Genomic DNA, 11866 nt, shown 5'->3' with positions numbered 1-11866 from the left:
CTATGCTATAAAGGTGTTTCTTTTCTTGCTCTTAACAAAAGTGGAGTATTCCAAGCACATGATTCCTCAGATGTTAAATTCATTCTTATCTAGCATTAGAAGTAACACTAGGGGCATTCGCGGTCATCGCTCGATCTTTAATAGGGATCGACATCATACTTACCTCTCGACATCACTGCAAGACTTTTGGGGCCGAAGGTGGAACCGTGTTGCCTCGAGTTGTTTAAAATCCACTATATTTTTTCCCTTCCTGAACGGCACGAGCCGGATACTAGGCTGAAAATGGGCTGCAATCTCAGCCTCGGTGGTCACGTTTATTGTGTCGGACGTCATACATGAGATCGTCTTTTACTATATGGACCGTGTGAGGTTCGGATGGGGCTTGCCAACTTTCTTCATTTTTCAAGGAATTTGTGGTGATAGAGAGCACAATAAAGAAGAAAATAAAAGCTACTCCCTCCGTCCCACAAAAGATGTCACACTTGTGGGACGGCACGAGATTTTAGGAGGTTTTGTTTTGTGTGTTAAATCGAAAGAGAAAATATAATTTTTATATTCATGTGAGAGATAACTTTTTCCAAAAATAAAAATGTGACATCTTTTGTGGAACAAACTAAAAAGGAAAGTGTGACATCTTCTGTGGGACGAAGGGAGTACTGCATTGAGACTGCCTCAAAGAGTAGTTGGGCCTTTGGTATTTGTATTTAATGTGATTACATTTATGTTGTTGGTCGTGCCAGAGTTGTTGGAGCACAGAGTTGATGATAGAGTTCTTGGGGAATATGTAGCTTTAGCTAAGTTTTTTAGAATTCGGGCCTAGATTGGGCTTGAAATGGGCCGACATTTTGTAGCTTCATCTTCATCTTCTTCTCCTCTATTTGAAGCATTGGCATCATCGTTATCCCCTGTAGTTTTTTTGCGCCCCCTCCCACCACCAGCTGCACCTTCCCAATTGTCAAACTTCTCGACTTCACCAAAGGCTGCAGCTCCATTGTTTGCTGCTTTCATCATCCATCTCTGGTAGCCATCAGCTGTTTTCCTTCTATTGTTCATCTTTTCGTCAGCTTCCTCCAAAGTGAGTTGCTTTTATTGTGCCACTTTTTGTTAAAATTGTACCTATAATAAAGAAGTATGAAGTGAATATTCAAACGAGTAATAGTATTGGTGAAAAGCGATATTTCTTACCAGGAACCAGTAGGAATAGCAACAAATTCCTTTCCTTGAAGCATTAGAAGATAATATGTGGCTGTCTGTGTGCCCTCAAGGTGACCATGGAACTGAAACTGGCCAGTTTCATCTTCCAGTAGCCAAGGTTTATTCTTAAACTTCTCCTACAAAGCAAAATTGAATGATGATTGAAATCAGTTATAGAATGACGAAAAACATTTAATGCTGCCAGTAATCCTATTCTAAGCAAACACGAGTCCAAGAAGTACCCTCAAACTATCAGTCAGTTGGCGCCCCTGCAAACCTTCTTTCTGCAACAACCATTTATTCTCATTCTTCCTTTTAATATTTGGTAATCCCGAGGCAAATCTCGCAATAAAGAAATTTTTGTCGTTGCTAGCACTGGCATGTACAATATATTCCTACATTCAGCAGATAGCAACCATTTTATAACATGTCAAGGAAAATGTTCACTGATGCGAGCGATCACAAAATATTGAATGCATTCGTATCACAAATATTCACCTTCTCTAGGCCAAATCTTAACAGGAATGGAAGTTATACCATCTTTAAAATATCTCCAAAAATGGTTTAACTTTAAAATCATAAAAAGTAGTTCCAGTTTTGGTTATACAACATGCTCTTGTCAACTCGAACCAGGCAACCTATAGATTAGAAGCTAACAGAAAAACATCCTACGACCCCAGCTGCTTAAGCACACCAACGAACTGGAGAGTTTAGTTCAAATATTGAATGCATTCGTATCACAAATATTCATTCTCTTACACTTTGTTGGTTTGAAGGTCATTGCTAGAAAACCTTCTATGGCTGAGTAAGAGAAATTTCTAGTCATTAAATCAATAGATATTCAATTGATATAATAACTTTGAAGAGTCTGCAATCAAACTGACATCCAACTAGTTGTCTCGCATATTCATACTCGAATTAATGTAGGGATACATAAATTGATGCAAAATTGAAGTGGAGTTTTTGCAATTGACGAACCCTAATGAGGCGTGTGATAGGGGTGCCGCACCGTGGCACTTGGAACGTTTCTCGGCCATAGATTTACCGCAGCTAAGGCAGAGGGAGGTGCTTGCAGGTGCTGCCGTAGAGCTCCGTCGGCGATCCACAGGCACCGCACGACGGCTTCAAAATCAAATCTATGGACATCATTTTCCCCTTGCGAATTTACAGTACTGAATTCCAAAGTCATGAATGAGTAATTGAAACTCGAAGGATGATGCTTGCTTTGGGAGTAGAGTGTAGGCAGTTTCTTCCCAACATGATAACTGCCTCACCTTAATCGGGGAATTTATTTATTCATAATTAAATTACTTATAATTAATCAATCCTCCCTCCATCAAAAATGTCTTTTTAAGCTTAGAGACTTGTGCTGATATTTTTCTTATTTCAAGCACTTAAAATGAGAATAGTGTATTTTTAGGGACTAAATTTGAAGTTCATTGGAACTTTGGTTGTGTTCCCAACCTCCGTCTTCAATCATGGATATTTGGTGTTGACATTGTTATAAATGTATGATATTTGAGGTGTTGTTGATATTGTTGATGGTGAGTTGCTGACATTCTGAATTTATTGATGGTGTGTTGCTGATGATATTTGGTGTTGACATTGTTATAAATGTATGATCTGGTGTACCTTTGGGATGTGGAACTAACATGTTAGACTGTTCCTCTGCTTTGATTTTGTTGTTGATCCTATTGACATTGCTTGGTTTGATATGTATGATGTCATAGGTTTTATCTGGTTATAAGCATGTAAGAGATATCATTATGTCTTTGGTTGATGATATTTGTTGCTGACATAGTTATATATGTCTGAGCTGGTGTTTTGGATATTGTGATAAAAAAAAATGTCAGTTTGCTGATGTGTTTTGTTGGTAAGTTGACGTAGGATTGGAATGTGTTATTTATATGGATAGCCTGAAAGTTGGTGTTGACATTGTTGTGAATGTCTAATGTGGTGTGAAATTTGGTTTTGTGTTTTGTTGGTATGTTGACATAGGAGGGGGATGTGTTGTTTCTGTTCTCACGGACATTACTTATTGATTTGTTTATATTTGATCAGCAAAACGTCAACGAAACGGAAAAGTTGTTGTTGACGGCAAAAGGAGTGTGAAGCGAAGTACAACAGCTGTGACTTTGGTGGTCGTCCCTCGACAAGCCAAGAGACCTTATCTTAGGATCAAGAGAACTACTCGATTTTTCTTGCGCATGCTGAAGTCTCTAACTGAAAGACAGAAAGCTGCTGTCAGGCAGCTCGGCTTTGGTGGACTTCTCAGCTACGACGTAGCGTCTATTCCTACAACGTTAGCCTATTGGCTTTTAGAGCACTTTGATCACCTACGGTGCAGTCTCAAGCTGCCTAATGCTGATGAGCTAGTGGTGTTGTCATCCCCTAATTGTAAATGATAACAAATGTGATGTCATGTTATCACATACTACATCCGTCCCACTTTAGGAGTCCTGGTTTACCATTTCTGGGTGTCCCATTTTAGGAGTCTCGGTTGTAATATTCCATAAATGGTATTAGGCCCCACATTTATTAACCTTTTTCCGCCCACATTTTATTATAAAACTAATATAAAAAGTAGGACCCACATTCCACTATTTTTTTTCACCAATTTTCCTTTACATTTCTTAAAACCTGTGTCAAACTCAATTGAGACTCCTAAAGTGGAACGGAGGGAGTAGCAGATAATAACATAGCATAATCAAGTTTCAGTATTTCCCGTATTTCCTTTTCATTCATTTCATCTACCATTTTTCCAAAAATGAAACTTAATCATTCGTTTACACATCGATCTCTGCCACATAAATGAATCCACCATTGTAATAAGCAGAAATTGAGAACGATCAAACATATTGATACACCTCCAGTTCAAATTAGCATGAAAAATACCTCGAGCTTTGTCAAACATCTCCATTTCAAAACAAATGTGGACGTTGAGCTTACGCCGGACAAATATACTCCGTAGAAGAACGCCAGAGAAGATTTATGAGATCAATTTCCACGGGAAAACGACGTCGATATTGAAATGTTGATTCCTCATAAACTGCTTATATTATATGTTTGAATAAGAGATAGATGCTTCCGGCTGAATGAAATCTATTTCCAATAATGAAAATATTGGTAGTTTGGTAGATTGGAGATAAATTAGGGACTCATCTTTGACCATTCACGTCAATAAGCAGTTACATAATTTTGTTATTAATACTATGGCAAGGTTGGAGTGAAACGAGGGATGAATTAACTAAAGCAAGAAACGAATTCCATATACATCCCCAGTGACAGAAATTGTATTAGACGTTGACATCGACATATGAAGCCCATTACTTACCGTTGATTACTTACAAGGAGTGTGTAGGATTAAAGTTTGTAGTTTGTATTATAGATAGGGGTTTGTATTTGATCACACCTCTCATGTTGTATCCCTATATATTATAAATATGTGTACAGTTTTTTTATTATAATTAAGAATGAAAAATATAATATTTTTTTTATTATAATTAAGAATGAAAAATATAATATTTTTCTCATTTTCATGATTTGTCTTCAAATACACCTCTTCTCTTTTAATCAAATAATTTTTCTACTTAATAATATCCAATTAATATGTATAGGATATAGTCAATTGCCCACTTTCTTCTTTCATTAAAATTATCACTTCCTATATTTTTTTTTTATTCAAGTATCTTAGTTAACATATCTTATGATGTCAAATTTCAGTAAAAAACTAATCACCGAGAACCTTTATTCAAGTATCTTATTTAACATATCTTACTATGTCAAATTTAAGTAAAAAACTAATCACCAAGAACCTTAATTAACTTGGAGATGTGAGTGCTTCAATTTTCCACAACTTAAGCATATCATCAAGTGAGTGCTATACTTGTCAAAATATACAAGGGAAGAAATCATGTCAAGAAATCAAGGGAAGGAAATCAGGGAATATCACCTAATTGATATGGTGATTAATATGATAATATGTAATTTAGAATAGATTGATTTATTCCTCACTTAGCCGTATTCTTCCTCTATAAAAGAAGAATACTTGTACACAAATTTATATACTGAAATAAGAGAAAAATAGCAATCTTCTTCTCTGCATACAATGTTTAGCCCTTCTTGCTCTACCTCTCTCGATTACCATCGTTAAGATGGTATCAGAGCAGGTGTGGGACTCAGAAAAAAATTCATCACCGTCCCGGGCATACCTTTCCCGACCTTTGTTAACCTACAAAAACCAACAAATATGTCAGATTCCGACGAGCCCAAAAATGAATCCACAGAAACCACCCAAATATCAAACACAACTTTTCCTGCAGAGATTGCTGCACAACTTATAGAACTCTTAAGGCTAGGCTTCAGCCAACCACCAAAAACACCATCAATACCAACTCCACAACCAACCCAAACATCAACCCAATCCACTGCCCAGCCGGAATCATTTGGGGAAATCCACCTCTCGGCTAAATTAGATGGAGATAATTACTCCTTCTGGGCAAATTTAATGGAAAGGGCGATTGGAGGGAAGGGCCTAACTTCTCACATCTCTGGAGTTTCAAGCCCTCCCACAACCGATGACCCAAATTATCCAAGATGGCAGCAAAGGGATCACTGCTGCTTCAACTGGATCATCAACAACATCGGAGCCAACTTGATGAGCGAGGTATCTCAGTATGCGACAGCCCGAGACCTATGGGAGGGACTAGCTATCACATACGGGAGTGGCGCCGATCCCTTCCAAGTCAGTGACCTACACAGACAGGCATATGGAATGAAGCAAGGAAATATGTCATTAGAGGCTCTCTGGACCAAATTCCAGGACCTCTGGATCTCAATTGATGCAAAGGATCCAAATCCTATGGATACTCCTAGTACAATTGAGAAATACAATAGAAACACACAAAGGCATAGACTATACCAATTTTTATGGGCATTGGATGAAAATTATGATACAGTGAAGAGAGAACTATTGAATAAAGATCCCTTACCAACTGTAAGGGAGGCTTACGGGATTATCAGAAGAGAATCGGCGAACGAGAAGGTCATGAAGACCAGTGAGCCGAAGGAGTCCGGAGTCGGAATTGGTCTCGGAGCTTTTGACCGTAATCGTCCAGCAACCAACCCACCGCATCGCCTTCCGGCCAACCGAAAAGGAGACGACGACAAGAGCAAACTTTCTTGTAGTCACTGTGGCGGAAAGAAGCATACCCGAGAGACATGCTTCTTGATTCACGGATATCCGGAGTGGTGGGAGGAGATGAAGAAGGCACGCCAGCAACGGAGTCGCGGCGGAGGACGGGCGGCGATAGCCACTGTAGTCGGAGACCGAGCTATCCACGTCGATTTCACGACGGGCAGCAATGGTGCTCCAAACCCAAATATCGTCCGAGATGAGGACAAGGCAGTGGCAACAGTGGCTAGGGTGTGGAGCTCCGGAACGGAGGCGACAGGAGGCGAGGCGGCTAGGGCTGAGAGCTCGGAGAAGGCGGCGGCCCAAAATGAAATGACTAGAGTTTGGGCGAAAGGTAAAGGGGGATTCAATTTGAATCCCTCTAATATTCTGGATTCCAATATTTTACCCCATTTTATTAATAATTCCAATCCATCACCCAAACATGATTATTTATTGCCTTTTGGTCCCTCGAGTTCTGTTATATGCTTAGAAGAACCTCACATTCTCAACTCATCCATACCCTGTCACAATTCCTTCAAGGCCTTAGCTAATTCATCAACCTCCGAGATTGGGGAACGAGATCATGATTGGATTTTTGACCGTGGGGCGACAGATACTATGTCTTTCGACCGATCTGATTTTTTAAATATCACAGAATCCAGAAAATCCTTTGTTCAAACAGCCAATGGGGAATTAGCGTCGGTCCAAGGGTCCGGCACCATTAATATCTCTTCTACACTTCGCTTGTCCAATTGCCTCTATGTCCCGTCATTATCTCATAAATTGCTATCAGTGAGCCATGCAACTCGGGAACTCAATTGTAAATTACTGATGCAACCTCACTTTTGTTTATTACAGGATACCCGGACGGGGATGACAGTTGGGCGTGGCACTGAGCGGCGCGGGCTGTATTATGTAGATGAGGTGACTCAACAAAGTACTGCATTGTTATCTCATGGGCTGACTGAAAGACAAGCCTGGCTTTGGCATCGCCGGTTAGGGCACCCATCTATAGGATATATGCGTATGATTTTTCCTAAGATTAATTCATCTTTTGCTATGAACTGTGAGACTTGTTTTTTGGCCAAGAGCCACAGACATCCATTTCCTTCAAATAATACTCGAGTGGACACTCCTTTTTCTTTATTTCATTATGATGTTTGGGGTCCTGCACCCGTTACCGGGGGTTTGGGTATTCGTTATTTCTTGTTGTTTGTAGATGATTATTCACGTATGACTTGGGTTTATTTTTTAAAAACAAAATCAGAGGTTTTTGAAAAATTTATTCAATTTTATACACTTATACAAACTCAATATAAAAAAACCATCCAAATCCTTAGATCTGATAATGGGGGGGAGTTTGTTAACTCTGCAATGCAGAACTTCTTTCGGGAAAAAGGGTTAGTCCATCAGACCACTTGTCCACATATACCTGAACAGAATGGGGTAGCTGAGAGGAAAAATAGATATATCCTAGAAATAACACGAGCTTTTCTCATCGAATCAAAAATCCCTATATCCTTCTGGCCCGAAGCCATTGCCACCTCTGTCTACCTCATTAATCGTCTTCCAACCAAAATCCTCAACTTCAAAACTCCTCTCGAAATCCTAGCTACACAAACATCAATACCATCATCTCTTATCTTGGAACCCAAAGTGTTTGGATGTACAGCTTTTGTTCATATTCCAAAACAAGAACGATCCAAGTTTTCACCATGCGCCATTAAGTGCGTCTTCTTGGGATATAGGAAAAGTCAGAAAGGGTATAGGTGCTATGACCCAAAAACCAGAACCTTATACACTACCATGAATTGTGATTTCGTTGAAGGAGAATATTTTTACAACCAATCCGAGAGTCAGGGGGAGATCCAATTAGACAAACCAACAGATGACTCGCTTGATTGGTTGCCTTCCTATACACCAAACCACACTTCGAGCCTAAGGGAAATCAACTCAGGGGGAGAAGCCTGTCGGGACTCTTGTGAGGAAAATCAACTGCCTAGTCCAAGCCCAAGCCAGACCATTGAAGTCGATACTCCTGAACAGAATGATGATAACAACGAGACACCAATTCCTACTATACAGAACGAGGCGCTCAGTGACATTCAACATCTGCCAGACCCGCTCTTGGATCCTGAGGTAACAGGTTCTGATAGTATTCCTCAAGATAGTATGATTATTGTAACTAATATGAGGCAGGAAGAGGAGATTATCCGAAACAGTGAAGAAAGAGGAAATGACGGAGATACCGGACAGTACTTACTGCCCTCAAGGAGTTCACGAGGGATTCCTCCAAAAAGATACTCCCCAGATTGGAAGGGAAGAAAAACCAGATACTCAGTTGTTAACATGGCCTAAGAGCAACTGTCAGAGATGGCTCGAGCATTCGAGACTGCACTCTATGAAGAGGAGGACATACCTCAATCAGTCCAGGAGGCAATGCGTCACAAACATTGGAGAGCAGCCATGAAGAAGGAGATGGATGCACTCATGAAGAATCAAACATGGGAGAAATGTTTGTTACCAGAAGGGAAGAAACCCGTGGGGTGTCGTTGGGTATTCACTATCAAAAGGCGAGCAGATGGTTCAATCGAGAGATATAAGGCAAGATTGGTGGCTAAAGGATACACTCAAGTGTATGGGGTTGATTATGCAGAGACCTTCTCTCCAATAGCAAAATTGAACACAGTCAGAACTCTACTATCGGTAGCAGCGAGTAAAGATTGGCCGCTCTACCAATTCGATGTTACAAACGCATTTCTTCATGGAGAGCTTGAAAAGAATAAGGAAGTATATATGGAGGTTCCACCAGGATATGCGGGAGAATTTGGAAATGGAGAAGTATGTCGACTCAGAAAGACCTTGTATGGACTAAAACAATCTCCAAGAGTATGGTTTGGAAGGTTCTGCCAGGCGATGGTTAAATATGGCTTTAAGCAAAGTCATTCTGACCACACACTATTCCTGAAAAGAAGAGAAGGCAAGATGACGTGTCTGATTATCTACGTTGATGATATGATCATTACAGGAGATGATGTGGAAGAGATTGAAGAGCTAAAGCTGAATCTTTTTAAAGAATTCGAAATGAAGGATCTAGGAGTGCTGAAGTATTTTTTGGGAATCGAAGTGCTGAGATCAGACCGAGGAATTTTCCTAAGGCAAAAGAAATATGTGCTAGACTTGTTAGCAGAAACAGGCCTACTAGATTGCAAGCCCGCGGAAACCCCGATGGTAGTCAATCATGGACTAAGGGTAGTAGAAGGAGCAAGAGCATCAGACAGAGAGCAATATCAGAGGTTAGTAGGCAAGCTAATCTACCTTTCTCATACAAGGCCTGATATTACATATGCTGTTGGGGTAGTTAGCCAATTTATGCACCAACCTCAAGAAGATCATATGGAAGCCGCTTTGAGAATTGTGAGGTATTTGAAAGGAACCACATGCCATGGAGTATTTCTAGAAAGGAAAGAAGACCTTGAGGTCGATGGGTTTACTGATGCTGATTGGGCAAGTAACCCAGTCGACAGACGATCTACTGGAGGGTACTTCACCTTTGTAGGAGGTAACTTAGTCACCTGGAGGAGTAAGAAACAAAAGGTGGTTGCCTTATCAAGTGCAGAAGCCGAGTTTCGTGGGATGAAAAGTGGGTTAATGGAAATCATGTGGCTAAGGAGACTTCTAACCGAAATAGGCTTTCCTCCCACGCGGAAGAGGCGACTATTTTGCGATAACAAAGCAGCGATTAGCATCTCTGTCCAACACGACAGGACCAAACATGTGGAAGTGGATCGACACTTCATCAAAGAGAAGCTTGAAGCAGGAGTGATTGAATTTCCATTTGTCAGATCAGAAGAACAACTTGCAGACATACTCACTAAGGCGGTGAATCCCAAGGTGTTCAAGGAAGTGCTTGGCAAGTTAAACATCGGACATACCGTCGTTCAACTTGAGGGGGAGTGTCAAAATATACAAGGGAAGAAATCATGTCAAGAAATCAAGGGAGGAAATCAGGGAATATCACCTAATTGATATGGTGATTGATATGATAATATGTAATTTAGAATAGATTGATTTATTCCTCACTTAGCCGTATTCTTCCTCTATAAAAGAAGAATACTTGTACACAAATTTATATACTGAAATAAGAGAAAAATAGCAATCTTCTTCTCTGCATACAATGTTTAGCCCTTCTTGCTCTACCTCTCTCGATTACCATCTTTAAGAATACTTAGTTGCATTAACATCAAGTTTCCACATTTTGAAGCTCATCCGACATCAATCCCCCTCAATGAAGACTTGAGGCCAACAACACCAATAATAATTCGAAGTTTAGATTTGTCATGTGTCATTGTGAATGTATCAGCAACTTGACTTTTCACTTTTATATTTTCTAATCAATCTCTTGATTCAAAAGCTTTTTTTTGACAAAAATGATTTTGTATTTTAATGTGTTTTGTGTGGACATGAAACAATTTTTAGTAATCAATAAATTAAAATCAATTGTTGCCGACATCATTAGCCATCCTCGATAGAAAGTGAATTCAGATTCAATACAACAACCATTCACGATACAATATCTAGATCAATCTATGTTGTAAATATTGACTCTCTTCTATAATGTATCGGTCGAAAGATTTATGTAAAAATGAGTCTATCAATTAAGTTATAATGTAGAAAAAGAAATTATTTGTGCAATTTATATACTCCATCCGTCCCTGAAGTGCTCTGAAAAGTTAATGGCCAGCAAAAGAGTGTTCAAAAATTAATAAAGAAAACCCTCGGTCCAGAAAATCCTCTAGACACTGGGTCTAGGAACTCAGAGAACCTTGAGCTACCTGTCGTTGGACACACAATCACTACCTTAACTCCCCCTTCAAAACCCTCAACCCACTTTAGTTAAGAAAACTAGTACAGGGAAGTAGGGATCGAATCACAGAGATGAATGCGTAAGTAAACATGTTCAAAGATGCGGAAACTATTTTTGGCTGCTACCACGCAATTTTTGGGGTTGAGATTTACTTCCTAGACTTGGGAATTTAAAGAACTTATCCTATCAGCTAGATCTAGACGGGATCTTTAAGGCATGCATAAACCAGAATAAGGCAAGACAATTACTAGACCGAGCGAACAGTTTCCTAAACTAACATAGATCTGGGAAAAACTAAACGTGGGGACCATTCACCAAAACAACATATTACGACTGAAAAGCTGCAAAATAACTAACTAAAGGACTAACTAACAACGGCATCATCTTCTCCAACTTTTATCTCAGAACAACCAGTTAAAATAGAGCAAAACGAAGATCGAAGCAAGTGAACGAAATTAAACCGATAGAAACGAAGAACAGATAAAACTAAAGTAGATCTACGACTACCAGACGAGGCAAACAAGAATGCAGAATTTAAACAACAAAATCAAGCAAAAACAAGCAGATCCATCCACGGGACGCTTAATCCACTCCGGATCCAAGCCATCCACAACAATCAAGCATCATTT

General features: G+C 39.7%; 1 long non-coding RNA gene across 2 annotated transcripts; it reads right to left on the bottom strand.

The window, feature by feature from the left end:
- Positions 1-597: 597 nt before the first annotated feature.
- On the bottom strand, positions 598-4248 carry LOC125203889. 2 transcript variants are annotated; one of them, XR_007173458.1, is made up of 4 exons: positions 4090-4248; positions 1437-1589; positions 1186-1331; positions 598-1116 (listed from the first exon to the last, which is right to left on the bottom strand). It is a non-coding gene; the product is annotated as an uncharacterized LOC125203889 (long non-coding RNA). The 2 variants fall into 2 exon arrangements; XR_007173454.1 differs by lacking the exon at positions 4090-4248 and adding an exon at positions 2173-2438.
- Positions 4249-11866: the final 7618 nt, after the last annotated feature.

Source organism: Salvia hispanica, chromosome 1, assembly GCF_023119035.1.
Source record: "Salvia hispanica cultivar TCC Black 2014 chromosome 1, UniMelb_Shisp_WGS_1.0, whole genome shotgun sequence".
Classification (NCBI taxonomy): Eukaryota; Viridiplantae; Streptophyta; class Magnoliopsida; order Lamiales; family Lamiaceae; genus Salvia; species Salvia hispanica.
Note: the sequence above shows the minus strand (reverse complement) of the source record. Positions and strands in the feature narration are given on the sequence as shown.